General features: G+C 40.9%; 1 long non-coding RNA gene across 2 annotated transcripts in view; it reads left to right on the top strand.

The window, feature by feature from the left end:
* The window catches only part of LOC146767916 (uncharacterized), a 149667-nt gene that overhangs the window by 113909 nt on the left and 16842 nt on the right, over nucleotides 1-18916 (top strand). For both annotated transcript variants that reach the window (XR_014953781.1, XR_014953782.1), the window contains one exon: nucleotides 1771-10377. This is a non-coding gene — a long non-coding RNA (uncharacterized LOC146767916). The remainder of the gene's footprint in view (nucleotides 1-1770; nucleotides 10378-18916) is intronic.

Raw genomic sequence — 18916 nt, 5'->3', positions numbered from 1 at the left:
CTGGGTTCAGAGCAAATGTTAGTTGGGAGCCTTGTGTTTCATGTCCCTTGTTTAACTTGAAATTTTCCTGATTTAGTTTTGCTAAACTTACAAGTAAATCCAGTATTTTTAATTAAGTTTTTCATTTTTACATCTTGAATAAGCCTGTCTTATTGATGCCTGCCTTTCTGTTTCTATGTACAAATCTATCAAGACCATCAGGAAATGGTTTCACAAACAGAATTTATTGCAAAGCTGATTATGTATTAATATATACAAATGACAAATCTAAAACACAATGTCAAAAAAGCAAGAAAATGCAATCAAGAATTTATTATTCTCCCATTACTATTCAGCTGGGAAAATAGCTGCTCTACTTTACCAAAATAACTTTCCCCTTTCAAACCTTACACCCAACCTGGGTTTTCTAAGTAAGTGCCACAGAAGTATTTGTAATAAAATACTTTAATATATAATAATATCAAAAGCTCACTGTAATTTATCCACCTATTTTTCTCACTTCTATATTCCATGCAGGCTTATTACAAAAATTCATTGTCACTCATACACCTTGTGTATATATGTCTCTGTAAACTTACAGGTCCATTTTAGAAATGGAATAAGCAACTTCTGCATTTCAGAACCTTGCATCTTGTTCTGTTTTGTACCTTTTTTTCCAACATTGTGGGTAAGGTTTCTTCTTGGAAATATTCACTCAAGTGTTTCTCCCCAAAAATTGCCTTATCTCAAGCCCAGTTTAAATTTTCCCAATTATTTTTTTTTAAATAAAAATCATTAATTTGAATAAAATGCTTTTGAGAAGAAATTTAATGCTTTGTTTATCATCTTGGAAGCAACATTATGACAGTGCCATGTCTGCAATACCTCTTTTATACCTCAAGTAGTGACTGATAATCAGGCCTTTTTTAACTGAAGGACTCATCATGATGGCCATTTTGTTGCCTCTCATGTTGTGTTATATTAGGAGGAATGGGAAATGAATTATGCCTTGCAGTGACTTAAGTTAGCAACAGCCCTGCATGTTATGTTGACACCATTATATTTACTTGCCACATATTTCTAATTACAGATGAATTTTGTATCTGACTACTCCTACGTACCCACATAGCAACTCATGGAATCTCTCTCATTTGAAGGGAAAAAGTCTTTACTTTTGGGAAGTCCGTGGTAGTGTAGCCCTACGTTTGTCACCTGGAGCTGGTTCAGTGCCACATTATATGAGGGAATATGTTGGTTTTGGACAAGAGGAGCAATGGGAACAAAATGGTTGACACACACGTGCACGCAAACATGGATAGAGATCATACAGTATACTCCACATGCTGTACAGATACTTGTTTGTAGTGCTATCTCTAGTTTATATGTGCTTGTGTATTTGTGCACATACACACATACCCTTATGGCTGAACTCCAAGGCACCCTGAGCACAATAAAGAAATTATCTGCCTGTGTTTCACACAGGGGCAATCACTCTACAGCTCACGTGAGAAGTCATTATAATAGTTACTCTATTTATGGAGAAATGTGTAGCTAAAATGTGGGAAAATTATTGTTCTCCATATTCTCACTTTTTTATTGAAGAAACAAATCACACAGTAAATTACATCTGATTTGCATGAAATGTTGCATGCACCTAGAGCTCAGCATGAACCTGGGAAAAAGCATTGTTTTAATTCCATAGCCTTTATAGTAGTTTGTTTGTTTCCTTTCCTTTTTTAAAGATAAATTTCTGAGTTATGTTTCTTATTTGGCTTTGCTCATATTTTATAGGACCATCTGAGTATAATTTAATATCTGCAAATTGCCATGGTGAGTGAGAAAAAAGTAATGCCCACTACTCGAGTGGATGTAGAGGAGAAGAAGGAGGGAGTACGTGACTGCCCCATGGTGATAATGGATGCTGCACAAAATGGGATCTGCTGCCACTTTTTGTGGAGGTAATTCCTGAAGGAATCAGAAGATATGCTGAATTACAAAGGACCCACAAGGAACATACAGTCCAGCTCCTGACCCTGCACAGGACCATCCCCAAGTGTCACACCATGCTCCTGAGATCATTGTCCAGACATTTCTTGAACTCCACCAAGACTGGTGTTGTGAACATTTCCCTGGGGAATGCCCAGGGAAGTGATCACAGGTCCAGTGCCCAACCACTCCATGGCTGAAGAATCTTTTTCGAATATCCAACCTAAACCTCCCCTGATACAGCTTAAGGACATTCCCTTGGGTCTGATGGCACTGATGTGCCATCCCTTGGGTCCTGTCACTGTTCATGAGACATCAGTGCCCACCCCTCCTCTTCCCCTTGTGAGGAAGTTGTAGACTGCAGTGAAGCCTCCCCTCTCCTGTGAAGCCACTCTTCTCCCTGCAGTCTCCTCCAGGCTGAACAGACCAAGTGACCTCAGCCACTCCTCATATGACTTCTCTTCAAGGCCCTTCACCATGTTCTTGGCCCTCCTTTGGATGTTCTCTAACAGCTTTATACCCCTCTTATTTATATTGTGGCACTCAACTACCCCCAGCACTGGAGGTGAGCCTGCCCTAGTGCAGAGCAGAGCAGGACAATCCCCTCCCTTGCCTGGCTGGCCATGCTGTTCCTGATGGCCCCCAGGACAGGGTTGGCCCTCCTGGCTGCCCGGGCACTGCTGACTCATGTTCAGCTTGCCATCAACCAGGACCCTCAGATCCCTTTCTGCAGTGCTGCTCTCCAGCCCCTCATTCCCAGTCTGTCTGTACATCCAGGGTTATCCTACCTAGATGCACTTTCCCTTGTTGAACTTCATATGGTTGGTGACTGCCCAGCCCTCAATTTGTTGAGGTCTCTCTGCAGGGCCTCCTTGCCCTTGAGGGAGTCTACAGCTCCTCCCAGTTTTGTACCATCTGAGAACTTACTCCGTCCTGTGTTCCAGTCCTGTGTTCAAGTTGTTTGTGAAGATGCTGAAGAGCACAGGGCTGAGTGGAGCCTCACTGGTGATAAGTCACCATTCTGATGTCACCCCATTCACAACCCTTTGTGCCAGACTGGTGAGCCAGTTGCTCAATGATTGCATGATGTGTTTGTCCACCTGTGTACTGGACATTTTGTCTGGAAGGGAATGGTGAGAGACTGCATCAAAAGGGAGGCTCCTGTTTGCCTTGGGCCAACCCAACATGCTGAAGGTTTTGGTGCCTCCTTTTCCTCCTTTTTCCCCCCTTCATATCTTTGGATGTCACCACTAAGCTGAAGAACATTTATTTCCCCATCAAAGTTCCCCTGGGAACTCTGGAAGCTGCTGAGAATCCCTACATTAGCCAGAGCACACAGCTGGGCCAGGTCCAGAGAAGGACAGTCTGTTTGATGTGAGGGTGCAGTGACACTCTGACTCCACAGGTAAACAGATGCAACCTGAAGGAATTAGTGAAAGCCTGCTCTGAGATTTGTCCGTAAGATCTGAGTAGGTCTGAGTGAAAATCTGCCATGTTACGGAAAAAAAGATTTTTGCTAAAGTAGCCCTTTATTATTTTCAATGAGTGTGTGCTTCCCATAGAAAATGGTGTTTTCTCTAAGTGTATGCTTGAATATGGAAACATTTTTGGTGGAGATACTCTGCCCTGCTCATGTTGTAAGGGACCAGGATGGCTTAGCCTTGCTCGCTCCCCTATGCAGGGACGTGCCCTTTGCCTTGAGTTCTGCAACAGGCATTGGCCTTGTGTTAGAGGTGTGCCAGGTGGGAAGGTATGTCAGACATACATATGCATGCACAAGCACACCTTGGCACAAACTCTGTTTTGCAGTTGTTGCATTGGGTTCAACTTGCCTTCAGAGCCAGAGGAGCCAGGAAGGGGCTGCAATGGTGTGCAACAAGAGTGTGAGCCATCAGCATGAGAGTGGAATATGAGACATCAGGGCAATACCAGGAGAGGGCAAAGGCAGAAGCCACTAGGGCAGTAAAACCACTTTGGTCTCTATTACTGACTTTGCCTCCTTCTCCCTTGAGTCCACATCTGTCAGTGCTGCGATTTACAGGTCAGTTGATTTTAATTTTCTCCTGTCAGCTAAGCTGTATTCTGCCTCTGCCTAAGGTTGCTGTGATTCACCATTTATTCTCCTGAAAAATGCCCAGTACCTCAGGACTTTCCCACCATGTGAGGCACAGTCTGATGTTACAGAATGCAAGAAGGTAATGTGGTATCAGGCCTCTAAATACTTCATATAAAATATTTTGGATTTGAGTCATGGTTTTCTCATAGTTAATTGTTGCTATAAGATCCCAGTTTTCTAGGCAACAAGAAAAAAGTTTGAAGGAGGGCAGCAAAAAACCAAAAGTGGACAAAAATATTTCAGCTAAGCTATCTTAATAAGCACTTGTATGAGGGACAAATTAGGAAGATGTAAACACAAGAGAAGGAGAATTTTGTTTTTTTAATTCTGAGAAATACTCAGAATAAGAACCTCAAATGATAGCCCTGGTGAAAGTCCTAGGAAGGTATATAAGGCATTTAGTTGTAGAATAAAACTGAATAAATAGATTCTTACGAACTCTTTCTCCTGGTGTTTTCAAAAAAGGACTGCTTATTTAATAACCTTTACAAAAACACAAAAGCAGATTGTATGGGTTAATAATCATGCTTCACGTCTGTGTTTTTTTCTAGGAGTGGTCTGTGGAAAGTACAAGTGGCCCTGGCTTATCAAGTGAGCCCTTCCAGTCTGATCTGAGCTCTTGCTGGCAGCGGGCTCTGGCCATTGTACAGCTGTCAGCCAAGGCTGTGTGTAGTGACTGAGCAGGGCAGAACCTGTGCTGTGGCTGTTTCTCTATGCACCATTGTGCCAGGAGGCCAATTCTGTCCCGTGTCTGGTGATGGGATGGAGGGACAGTGGGCAGTGCTATGCAGTCAGCAACATTTAAAACAAATGACACATTTTTCTTCACATGGATTTTATCTGAGCAAGTTTCTATAGCTGGTATGTGGAAGTGTTAAACTCATTGTCATGTGTGTGTGTTTCTAATCAGGTATTGTACACTTCCCTCTTTTATGTTGCTGAAAGCCTACTGCATCTTGCTAGAAGAACTGTTTAGTATGCTTCAGGACTCAGAAACTAATCTTGAAGTCTAGCCTTGAAGGGTATGATCTATTGCAATTAGAAATGTATTGCTTTGCAATTACTATTACCACTTGTTTTTACCCGCAGGCATAGAAATAAATACCTGTTGCCTGTGGATATTTATACCCTCTAAATTCCTGCAAAGAAGCCAGTCCTAATTTCTGCAGCTCTTCTGGGGTAAACGCTTCTGCAGTATTCTGGGGATGCCTTTAAGTAACCCTTGTGGCTGCTGAAAAGTACCATAAACAAAAACATCTGGGTTGTAACTATGATCATGCAATTATTGTCACCTGTCTGCAGCAAAAAGTTAGAAAATAAGTATATTTAGAACACAAATCTGATCTGAAAAGTCTGAAGATTGCTGCAGTAGCCTAGTTTTGGGCATATTACATGTTTTCTTCATCTGGAGAATAATGATGCCCAGGCATCATTTTCATAATTCACTCTTCATTAATACTGGAAAATGATGTCAGAGTTACTATGTGTGTATCATCTCTTGCTCTTGTGTATGATAACCTACTCTCACCATAATTGTATTTTTGGATATAGCAGGAATTAATACTTTGGATGTCTTTGCAGTTCTGTATAATTTTCAAGCTATAGGCTGAAATTTGGAAATGAAGCTGATGTAGATTAAAAATATTTCCTGCCCCACCTTGCTCTTTGCAATTTTTTGCAGACTTGGGTAGACTGAACGGCTGAGGTCACCATGTGCTCCCTTACACTGTCAGAGCAATTTAGGGGATGTGGGTCTGTGCATGGGGCCTGGAGTGCAGAAGGATCATTGGCCCTGAGCCCTTCTGAAGGAAACCACCATAGATCAGACATCTTCCCTTTCTCACTCGTGTAAGTCTAGAGCAAGTCTATCACACCTGGCCAAGGCCAGTGCAGCAGAAAGCTGTAATTATCCCATGTCAGAAGCTGCGGGATTTGATGGATATTTTCAGACCCAATGTAGATGTTGTTTAACCACCTAAAGGCAGATGGTGGCATTCACTGAGATCTGTGTGTGAAGTGAAACGACTCTCTCAGATCCTGCCTGGGCTGACTACTGCCAGACAAGATTGGAGACAGTACAGTGGCACTTGTTGGGATTTGTTTATGGGAACAAAATCTGGCATTATTCAGCATGTGTTGGGAGTGCATGCTGGGGATCAAAGTGCCTTGTGAACAGTTAGTTTGATTGGAGCTGAAGGAGTTCACCTCAAAAACAAGACATAAAGGGAGGAGAATTTTCTTTGCTACTTACACTAAGTTAAGGGGGATGGCATCTCCTGGCTATTGCTTGCTAACCAGACACCATAGGGAAATGAAATTGAGCAATAAAGGACTGCTGTGTGCACCATATACTGTCAGGTTAGTGCTGCACTGAGGAACGGTGGGATGCAGCTTTTCACCACAGAAACATTTTGAATGAGTGATTTGATGAATTTCATCACCTCCTCTAGTTATTCTCTCTTTAATTTCAAATTTTCAAACAAAACCTTTGCCCTAAAGCTAAGAGTGGAGACAAATTTCTTTATAAAAAAGAAACTAGTAGGATTTTTAAAGTATAAATTGAAATGGTATACTTTGCAAACCTATTCCTTGAGTGGGCTGTAGACCTTACTGGAAACCTGTTCAGCTTTTACTCTATATGTGTTTAGGATGCTGACTGGTAGAAACACATCCTTCTCAAATTGTGCCTTATGAATCCTACAAATGTAAAAATATATATCTCTTCCTATCAGGTATCGCAGACATACATCACAGTGTTCCTTGAATCCTACATAGCAATATAGTTTAGTAGAGTTTTTTTCATTGTTTGAGGGGGGACCATCCTACCATAAGCTGTACAAACCACAAAGCAGAGTGAAATTTCTTTTGTACAGTAGCAAAAGAGATTTCCTGCTGGTAGGTGAATGTAAGAGATATAAATACAAGAGCAAGGTTAACACTTTCACCTTTCTTGCTCAGTTAATCAGATCCTGCTGGCTTTTCCAAGGGGGCTGAAATTTTCCATGGGCCATGTCTTGAAGTGACCTGCTGTACCTTGGGTTCCCAGGGTCCCCCACACATGGGAAGAGAGGGGAAACCCCTGTTGAACTTGAAAGGTGGAAACACCGGGGAAAGGTGTAGTCTTACTCTGCTCCTCACTGTGTCCCGTTTTCCACCCCTCTTCCGAATGACCCAAAATTGCCTTCTGCCCAGTGCAAGTGGAAGACTGCTAAATGTTCCTGAAACCACCCATCCCTCCCACCAGTGCTGTTTACTTGACATGCACATGCACAATATAGCTGTAGGAACTGCAGCTTTGCTTGCCTTGCAGCATTACTCATCAGCAAAGAGCAAAACCTGCTATGTATCCTACTATGCTGAAATGGGCTTTGTGGTTTTGTATAAACAATTCTCACATTATTGCATCCTCTCACACATGATTGTTCTGAAGCACTTAAGTAATGTGAAATTATCCTCAATATAGCTGTTACAGGTGAAAAAAAACCTACAGTGTGTTTATTATGGGGTTCAAGCTACTCATTGATTTCTGGACCTACTGTAGCTCTTCAGGGCATATGTCAAAGCCAAGCAATGTCCTTGAGAGCTGGCTGTTGCATTTGGATTTCTGAATGAGGTGGAAAAAGTGCTTCAAAACATTTGTATGACCTGATCATTAAGTCTGACTTCTCCCTTTTGAAGGTATTATGTATGTCCCCTGTGAAGAGGTGATTCTGTAATGCTATGAGTTTGGGTATCTGAAGACAATATAAATAGTCTGGATATCAGGAAGTGTCTTAGCTACTAGGATGTGATGAATTGGGGCATGCTCCTCTGTTTGCCAGAACACTTGTTTTTTTCCAAAGTTATTTCCCTCTAGGCAGGGCAGCTCACTAGAGTTGCAGAGCCACGCATTTCAGAAAAATCAAAGTGTGTTGGCATCACTGCTTGTTCTTGGACTTGCAGTCACATAAAGTTAGCCTGCCAGGTGGTGCTAATAATACCTGGCTCTCCTGCTGGGGTCATTCTGGGGAAATTGCAAACTATTTCTCATTAACAGGAGAGTGATTACTGTCCACAGCTTTTTGGTGTAGAATTGGAGCTGCAAGGTATGAATTAGCATACCAAAGTCTGTCTGAAAAAAGAAATTTGGATTGTAGGCCAGACAGTTTTCTAGGTCTTGGACAAAACTCTGTTCCTTCTTATTTGGGGATCTGACTACAGCAGGTCTGAGGTCCTGGTAGATGGACACTGAGACTTGTCCTGTGCTCCAAGGGCTAGAAGTACAATACCCAAGACTGGTACAATGTCAGACTTGTTCACTATTCTTGTTTGGGATGAAAATCCCAATTGTATTTCTGTTTCTTCCAACTTGGAAAGGCTTCTTCCAGTAGGTGCTATTTCCCAGGAGATATAACTTGTTTTAATTTCTAGCCTAGTTGGGAGAATGCCAAGAGGTGCTTCTTCCACCCAGTCCTGAATGCTGTCTGTGGATGAGGTTTAACAGTGCAAATAGTGGCAGGAATTAAGAAACATGGACAGTCACTGACTCCAGTGCGCTGCTTTTCTTGTATGTACTTCAACATCTTCATTTATAGAAGGGGATAAAATTATTCCGATCCACTTCTGTAACAAGTTTTGTGATCCTTAGCTGCTTTTTGTATTTTATTTCTTCTGCTTTTCCTAATTCTCTGTCAATAAATTATGAAAGAGTAAAAAAAGAGAAAATATACATAATTTTATTTTCCTTGAGCTCATAAGGATATATACATTTTCAGTGGACATATGGATTCCATCCTTTTGATCAGAATGGAGAAAAACATTTCTTTCAATGGCATTGCTAGGAAACTGTCCTCAGTTACAAGCTTTGTAGTGAAACACTGGTTTAATGCTTTTGTAGTCTGGAGAGCACATACTATGATCACAGCTGCTGAAAAAGAGGTAATGTGTATAATATAAATGTTAAAAAAATCAGCTTCTTAAAATTATATACAAAGAAAATTTAAACTGGTTTGTTGTATCTTTTGGGTATTCATTTTTCTCACCACCTTTTAAGTATTTTTAAATGTTAGTTTTATCTACGCATTTTCCTTTCTTCTTGGATTAAAAGTGGAGAGGAAAAAGGAATAGATAAGTCCAAAACTGGAAAAGTGAAAAATTGCTTTACTTGACAACCCCAAAAAATTATAAAATGAAAAATGTATAAGAAATAATTTATTTCTGGGGAGACAGTAATTTTTCATGTTATAAAGTTTTGGATAAAACTTTGACTTGCCCTAACGATGTCTAAAGCACTGAAAACCATGCCCCCAAGTCAGAGCACAGGCATACCCAGAGCCTTGCAGTATCATTTCTGTAGGATAATTAGCATTCTGCATAACAAAAGCCAGAGCAGTGAGGCCAGGCTTCAAAGTGAGAAGCAACTGTAGGTTCCCCAAAATCAAAATCGTGTGTATGGGGTAGATGCAATCAGCCTGGAAAGCTGTATGGTTCAGTTATTCCTTTATTGATTAATATATTTAGCTCATTGTAGAGGTAAAGTGACCCTTTCTGAACAGAATGTGATACATTCCCACCTTTCTCGTTTCCACTGGTTTCAAAACAAATTCTGTGTTGGCTCTGCCACTAGTGGTCAGGCTCATAAATGAACAGTATTCTATTCTGTGTATGTGTATCTCTAGATTTCTGTATTTATTTTAGGAGGCTGTGGGGTTCCCCCTTCTTTTAACTCTTCAGAAATACATATATTTTTTAGATGGGCTGCATTTGCTGCAAAGCAAAGGCTTGTTCCCAGTATCTCTCTGCTGCTGTAACACTCTCACAGGAGAAGGTTTTTGGGACTTGGTATCACCATTAGAAATGATGGATGTTTTTATGTTCACCTGTTAATGTGCTCTTCTGATTTCATTTCTGATTCCACCCCAGATTTCATGTGTGAACATGACTAAACACTTAAGTCTATACTCCCATGAGTCTTCTGAAGCAGTTAACACCTGTTAAGGTCTGATTTCATCTCAGCTCCTTTAAGCTTAAGCAGTATGTAAGCACATAAAGGATATTTTATTAAAATGCATCAAGGTCCTCAGATAATGCTGTACTGGAGAGTCAGAGAAGCTGAAATTTGTCCTCCTGAGAGTTGATGTCTGGATGCATATTTTTGCAAACATTTTTATTTGTCTTTCTTGGTGCTTCCAGGTGGTGAGGTGGTGTGGAGTACAGTTGGGAAAAGGGCATCGTTTTCTGATATCATATTTGTTGTGCATTCTCCTGGCCACTTTCTAACCGGTCAGCAGTTATAGTTTGGACCACAGAAGCTTAAAGTAAGTAGAGAAATTCTGCTGATAATTAGTGTGCTTTTAAGAGACATATTCTTAGAAGAAGCAATGATGGGGGAGGGGGTGTGTGGTAAGTTACAAATGAGCATCAATGACTCCTTTAGAGCTGCACAAAATTAACAGAAATGAGATCTCTAGTTACTGAAGAGAATCTTCTCTACCGAGATAGCTGTTAAAATAAAACAATCAGAGATTATGGTACATGAGAGTATTTTTAATTGTTAATTTGCCCACTTCAAAATGACCGTACAGTGAAATCTCTGTCTTTTAAAATAACATTGTTTTCCCTAAAATTGGTTTCACTTTTCAGCGTTATCTTTCTGAGAACACTGTGGTGATATTGTTGGGAATTATCTATCCCACACTGAGGAGAGCCTATCTGAAGCTAACACAGTCCTTGCAAAGTGCAAGGTAATTAACCATTCTCCTCCCCATATTTATCTTGATTTTTGCTTCCATCTAGTTGTTTTTCATGCTTGTAAAGTATAATTTGCATAAAGTTTTAGCACTTTCTTCCTACACAACCCCTTGCTCTCTGGTCTTTCTCTCCACATCACTGCAATGAGCTGAGCACGAATTATCCTGGAGTAAGGGTGGGTGACTGTTCTGCCTGTGCACAGCAGCACTGAAGAGAATAGAGCACAGCAACCACAACTGACACAATTCTCACTTACAGAGACATTTTGTATGCTAATGAACTTCTGATGGCAAGACCAGACTCTTTTGCTGCTAATTCTGGCAATACCTATCACGGATGGGAACCTAATTTCCACCCACAAGGACCTTCATTGTAAAGGAGTGAGCGAAGAATGATGCTGAGCAGTGATGTGACTTTTCTCTTGGCTTCCCTTCTATGTTTTACCCATAGGCAAGAAAATAGAGCCTCTAGACCAATGCACTTGGCACCTGGTGTTTCCTTTCAAGTGCTTCTATGAGCCAGGCTCCTTTCACCGCTGAATTCCTCAAATGAGCTTCTCTCTAAAGCAGTCACTGCTTCCTTTGTAATTAAGCCACAAGGCATATCAGAATAGCCAGGAAACATTGACCCAAAAGCTAAGTGGTGATGGTCAAGACTGAGCAGCTGCCATGACATGGCAATGTTTGAAATGAGTGATGCATTTATTTTTGTTGTTTTAAGCAATATAAAACAAAGCAAACAAGGAGGTGCAGTGAGATTCACGTACCTTTATTTACACACTCTGTATCACATGCAAATCATGACTCTGCTGAGTTGCTCTGTGGAAGATTGAACACAGAGCAATTGTTTCTAGCCTGCTCTTAGCTCAAAGTCTATGGCTTTCATTTTGGATGCAAAAATGGGCTGATGAGAGCAATAGTTTGCTTTTCCCAACTAGGTCAGCTGGTTTAATTAGAGACTCTGTGTCACCCTCCATGTCTTACTTCCCCAGGCTACTGAACTATTTGAATAGATAATCCCAATTCCTAATAATTACAGCTACAATATTATATATTTTGCAGAGATAATTCTTTCATCTGAAAATTTAGAGCTGCCAGTTACATCCCCTTGTATTAGCCCCATATCACTGGGCATAGCCTGCCTTTTTTTTCCTTACTTTCCTTGTGCCTTGGACAGCTTTTCCCAGGACTGCCAAAGCACTGGTCTGCAGAGGTGTCATACAGCACCAAACCAGATGGGTGGTGGGACCACTGTGGCGATTCATGTATTTTTGTTTCAAAACAGGTTATGGTAGTTTGGCTGGTGTCTCTGCACCTGCAGGTGCAAGTTAATCTGATATTAGCCAGGTCTCAACTGATTTAATAATGTTCACACCCAAAGTTGGTTTAATTAACTTAGATTTACACCAGGGCGTAAGAGGGGGCATGTTGGTTTGGTTATTAATCAAAGGAGTAGGAGCCCGCAGATCTATCCTCCCTTTCAAGCTCTCCAATAGATTAATGATGTGACCTTGGGCAGATCTCCAGGCATGTTTTTGCCTTGCTCTCCTTGGCCTGGATATAATCAATTTCTCAGAATAGATGCAATACTGAACTCACAGGCATCTGTGAAACTTAATTCCCTGTGTGCGGAAAGGGTCTTGGCAGCTGTCAGGGAGTGCAGCTCCATGGGGAAGGGGCAGGGCTTACTTGCTGCCTGGTCCATCCTCTTGCAGAGCAATCTCTGCCAGGAGTCATAGGTGCTGCCATCAGTCACAGCAATGGCACCTGGCTCTAATCCTGAACTGAAAGTGAATGGAAGTGCCTTGGAGATGGTTGGCATGGTCCTAATCAAGAGTTTGCTCTCTGTTTTGCAATATAAATGGGAAGTCCATCCAATGGCTTGTTTTTATTTTTATTTGGGACGAGGTAAAATGGTCCTCTTTGGGAAACCAACTTTTTCCCTGTTTGCCTCCATGTGTGGAACAGCTGAAGCAATGTCTGACATTTGCAGGGAGCAAAGGGCAGTGAAACCATTGCTCTGCTAAACTACGGCAAGTGCTGCTCTTGGTCAGCATGGGTGAGGCTGCTCCTGTGCACCTGCTGTGGACACAGCTGGGCACAGCTGCCTGCCTCCCAAGGACCAGAGTACTTCCTGATGAAGGCCTGATTCCACACAGCTCTCCATGTGGGCAATGCAGTCTTGTTGACTTCTTGGCCAACACCATTTGGCCATCTGCTACTGCTGTTGTCAACTGATAAACCCTTTCTGCATCTTCTTTTGTCAGTCAATCTGGCATGTATAAAAGTCCTCCAGGGTGATCTGTTAATTTTGTCCTGATGTGGCTTTACTGGGTGCTCCTTTTTCTATTTATTGTTATTCTGGTTTGTGCTCTTCAGTTTGTTTTTCTCAGATAAACCGTGGTTTCAAAAGTAAGGGAAAGGACTCACAGGCTCGCAGGAATTACCGTGGTTTTGTTAGGGTTGTATTTTGGTGCACACAGGTGCAGTGGGTCATGAATCTCTCTTTGGAACTTCAAAAGGAGTCTAGGGAGAAGTATTGCAGTGCCTTTTATTTTTTCCCCATCAGAACTGATAGTGATAAAGGATTTGCATTTCTTAATTGTTCACACTGGTCCAGCATGAGCTTCTTGATCAGAACTCCTCAATAAATTAGATACTCCAGCCTCATGCAGGGTCTCTCCAAAAGAGCGGGAAGTGAGAAAACGAAATATGACTTTCTGCTCAGAGCCCACTTATGGGCTTATTTAATAGATGGAGTTTGCACACAATTAACTAATTATGAGCAGAGTTAATGCTTGCGGTGAAGAGCAGGCCTTCAAAAATAAGTGCTCGGCTTCATTTGAAGGGCAAACACTTGACACTCAATGTGAACTTAAGCAGGAACTGACTTTCAAAGATAAAATTGTCTGTCAGATTTAAGTCTACGCACATATTCTCTTCAATATTTGGGATTCTAAGCTCTTTGAAGGTAGTCTCTTCACTTCCCCACAAAGCACTTTTTTGTTCACCTTCACAGCAATTTTCTCTCTTCCCTCTCCCCCTCACCCCCAATCCCCTTAATGTTACAAAAGAATTCGCTTCTGGGATGAGATTTTGCTTGCTGAGTTTCAGCCCCAAATTATATTTTAGAGATGACTTTGAAATTCCCTGTAAGTGTGCTCTCATTATTGGATATCTTTGATACAACTTTAAATACAACTGTGCAGACATCGCTGCCATTAGTGCTAGGAAAATATAAAATCTACACAGAGAAAGCAATAGTCAGAGCCAAAAAGCCCCTGTGATAGATAAAAGTAGGGTATGTTTCAGATATGGGACCCCAGCTTCATAAACATTGTGTAGCTCTCTGAATTAGTCACTTCACACAATACTCTTAAGGGAGTTTTAATCAGACCGTGTTGTGGAGGGGCTCATCCTGAATGGATTTAGCCTGGAGAAATCACCCTACTCAAAGTGCTCTTTTTTTTTCTCCTTTTTTTTTGACACTCCTCTCTCCTGGAGATCAGTACAGCAAAAGAAGAGAAGATGTCAAGCAAGAGCAGGCCAATCAAAGCAGTATTGTGCTCAATATGAAACACTCTTGAAGCAGGTTCACTATAAGCTACTGCAAACCACACACTTTTTCAACAGACTGGAGGACCAGTTCCCAGCTGGAGGGAAACACTGGTCATGTAAAGAGAATGTGGCCATCACAACCAAGAGTAGAAACTCCCTGTCACTCATGTCTTTTGCAACAACCCAAAGCCTTTTTGTATTTTTCAGACTGCTCAAAGTCCTCTTCCCAGGGGTCAAAGAAAACAGGCTAAACTCAGAGGTGGAATTTGCTGCCCCAAGTCTTATATCAGGATGGACAGTGACTCACAATCCCTCACCTCTGCAGATGGCAGCCCTGTGTATTTGGAAGTGTGCACAAGTTCCCTATGCAGCTGGGACAGAAGGGTACAGCAGAAACCAGCCCAAGCCTGCATGAGCCCTGCCACAGCTCGTGACAAACTCTGCTCTACCTGGGACTGTGGGGGCCCTCCTGGTACAGGCTGCCAATGCAGTAGATGAGCAGTATCACAAGACCAAGCAGTATCACCACCACAGCTTCCACAGCTTTTGTTTGTCATCACTGTTTTCCTCCAAAATGGAAATGGGAGATTTGTGGGTTTACCCTTTTTTGCATATTATTGAGCATTTCATGTACCATACAGCAATGTGTACCATAGCCCTCACCATTTCAAAGTATCGTCGTATAAGAGGTGCTTTGAGATCATGCTCTCAGCATGGCGAAGAAGTAGCAAACTTTGAAAGGTTTCTTATAGGGTTTTATGAATAGGGAACTATGAGTGGCAAATTGTTCCAGGAGGCTTGAAGTTTCTGAGGTGTGCATGTGCAAAAAAGACCTGTCAAGAAATCAGAGTTCCTTTACACGAAGCTCTTCTTGGCTGATTTGCCCTATCAACAGGGTATGTTGTACTGATCCTCAAGGAGCAGGAGGAGCTAAGTGTTTCTGAAATCCTCCTGCTGTGTCATTTTGAAAAGTGGTATTCATGTAATGTGTACCCTGGATCTCTTATCGTCAAGCCATTGTTCTGAATATTTCTGAAATCCTCATGCTGTGTTGTTTTGAGAATAGGTATTCAAGTACCACAGATTGCTTAGTGCTGAGCCATTTCCTGCCTGTGTCAGAGATGACAGAAAGAAGCAGATGACAATATGGCTGGCACTGGTGGAGAAAATGCTATTAAAACTCATCAGACACAGGATCCAGGGTCCCTTACTGAGATATTATTTGATCAATTGAGATGCACATGGATTAACAGGGAGATGATCCTGTCTTAACCAGCTGATATAATTTTTATTTTGAGGCAAGACTGCAAAGGACTGCCAAGAGGCAGCCGGAGATATAATTTATGCAGGCTTCATTATGCTTTTGCAATGGCAACAAATGCAAAAAGGCTAATGTGTGAGGTCAGCAGTATGGCACAGGGGGTGATGTGCTTGACTGGATTAAGGGGTGGCCTCAATATAGACTACAGAGAGCTTGTACTGCTTTGGTGTGACCTGAATGGAGGAGCACAGAATTACATGGACAAGAGCTGGACTAGATTTGTTACTCTTATTCATACTATTTATCAGAAGCCTAAGGAAAATGAAAATGCTATAAAGCAACAATATTTGCAGATAATGCAGAAATAGGGAGCGCTGCCACTACAAAGAAGTTGCATGTGTGAATGGGAGGATGAACGACCTAGATAAAACTAAAGTAATGAGGAGCTGGACAGAACAGAGGACCAGACTCTGAAATATCATACTAAGCAGAAATGCAGTTCAGGAAAATTTAGTTAATGAGTAGCAGAAGAAGTTGAAAAGATTAAAACTGGTGCATAAATGTGTAGAAATTTATAGAGTTCTTTGAAAATATTACATAGTGGATTTAATTTTCTAGAAATTACCCCCTTTTAGTACTGCACAGACCATACCTGTACTATCATCCTAATTTCTGATCAACTAAGATTAAAGAATTATTATAGTGATAGACAAAGATTTAGCAAGAGCAAGCAGAATAATGCAAGGACAGGGGCAAACTATTTGTCCCAAATATACCTAAGAAATTAGGGTTGTACTTTGTTGAAAGAGAAGACTGAGAGGTGAGATCATTTTGCTTCATGAGGATCTTGAGGGAATAAGAAGAATGGTTGATGCAAGACAGTTTGAATCTGTGTCAAATGGAAGAAGCAGAGGGCACAAATTAAAGTTTTGCATTATGTGGAGGGAGGTCCCGCAAGGAATTTAGTTTAGAATTCCTTTATGCAGGGAGCAGATAATATACAAGATGCTGAAAAGTGCACTCTGCTATACAAAAAGCCCAATGGGAGCACAATTTTTTACTGCTATGTTCCCCAAAGCCGCATCTTTGTCTGAAGAGTGCTTTAAAGACAGCACCATTCTTCTACAGAATACAGGAGAGGGCTATAAGAAAAAATAACCTATCTCATCCTCCTGAGAATACTCAATGTGTTTCTCCTGGCTTATTGGTAGCATTTTCAGAGAGACTGGATGTCTGAACCCTTTCGAAAATTTTGGCTGGGAAGGAATTGTTGCCTGGAAGAGGCAGTGAAGTGGCTTTGAAATTACACAGGACTGGAACTGAAATTATGAGAGCCCTTTGGGACGTAGGACTGAGAAGACTGAATTTTTGCTTTGACTTAGTTTTTGCAGGTTTGAAAGGATTAATAATACTGCAGCAGAGGAGATAAAAAGCACATGACAAAATCTGTAAGACACAAATGAAATGTGGTATTATTTGAATGACCCCCCAAAAATATTCAGATGATACATAAGAAAAGGACTTATTTGGGATAGACCTAATTGTGCAATGGATGCAGATGAATTTACCTGTTCCTCTGGCACTTAGGTAAAGGGTGGGTGAAAATCTGAGGTTTAATAACAGGAAAGTCCCGAATTCCCCCATCTGCCCTCTTTCTTCCCTCTCTCTCCTACTGGTTAAGTGAAAGAAATCTGCAGAGTATTAGCTTACTGAAAATAAACAAATCCATAAGTTTTTACTCCACTAAATTGTGTCAAGATTTTTTTTTTTTTATGCAAAGCAAACACTTGTAAAATATTTGAAAAAAAGTCTGACTCAAAGAAATGTGTTTGGCTTCTCTTCTGCCTCTTTTCATTAGGAGATCTGTGGGCTTCCAGCATTTGAAGGACTCCTTGACCTGTCAGTGACATCTGCTAACTTATTACATCTCAGCCTTGCACACAAAATGCTTCCAAGACAGTCTGAATACAAACCTCTGAAGCAAAGCAGCAGCTGTAAATGAGTCTTTCATACAAAATAGAAAAGAACTAACCCTATTACTGTACACATCCAAAAAATGTAGGCTGTAACCCTTTGATGTCTGCAACTTGATTTTCCCTTTCTTCCCTCAGTGCATGCACTGTCGAGCATCACTTGCTGACACCAAGAGAATTGAATGTGCAGAGAAAGACAAGCAGAAAGGCACCTGATCCAGTCATTTACAGCATAGAATATATACTGCTGTACAGTGAATTATTTTTACATAGGTAATTAATAATGGAGGAACAATGTAGTGACAGTGTAAGTCCCAGGGGAGAAAATTGTCAGCCTATTTATTCATTTATTCTTTGCTAACTAAATTGATGGGATAGTCTGATGCCTTTCTGGATTCCACACGGATGATGAAACTGCAAACAAGTTTCATTTAAATAACAGGCAAATCTTCCAATTAGTCAAAGCCTAATTCTTGCCTTGAAATGATGAACTGCATGTACTTTAACCTCTGTCAGTTTGAAGGGGAAAAGCTGTCGACCAAAAACCCAAGACATTGATCTGAACATTTTAGGCACCAATTCAAATATGTTAATCTAGTGTGATTTGCCAAGATTCTGTAACTGTCTTCTGGATTCCTAGGCTCATGTTAAATGTGATATCATTAATTCTTTCATATAAACTCATATTTTAGCTATTGGACAGTTTAGTGTAACTAAAGCACAGTCTTCAAGAATATGTGCAGGATGGCACTGGATTCTGCTCTCTAATGCATGGACCATGCCCATTCTTCTGCGTGGTTTATGCTTCCAGAAACTGCACCTTGCACAGCAACTGAAATCCCAGTTTGAGTAGGGGAAGGATTTAGAGAGTAACAAAATGTTACTAATCTAAAAACAGATTAATGTCCAAAGACAGCAAACACAAAACAAATATCCCATGGCCATTTCTGTTGTGAGACAAGCATTTCTGCAGGAAAAAAAGTGAGCTCTCAAAATGTGATTTTTAAGTAAAGATGTTGCATTTTTTTCCCGGCTTATCCTTTCTCTCAGATTTTGTCTACTTTTGCATGTTTATTTTCTCTTCTTTGTGAGTTAAGGAACATATCTACTTCAATATTCTTGCATTTTTAAAATGAAAGCTGTTGGCTGGCACACGTGGGGCAAAAATTCCTAGAGCACAATGAGTAAAGAAGGATTTTTGCTGTAACTAGCTACAGCTGAATCATGATAGATCATGCTATTTCATTGAATTTGTCTTCTGAATATTATATTTAAGAAGCTGTGTCATGTTGAAATATTGAAATATCTCTGATGT

The sequence above is a fragment of the Lonchura striata genome, chromosome 3 (assembly GCF_050655825.1).
Source record: "Lonchura striata isolate lonStrDom1 chromosome 3, ASM5065582v1, whole genome shotgun sequence".
NCBI lineage: Eukaryota > Metazoa > Chordata > Aves > Passeriformes > Estrildidae > Lonchura > Lonchura striata.
Note: the sequence above shows the minus strand (reverse complement) of the source record. Positions and strands in the feature narration are given on the sequence as shown.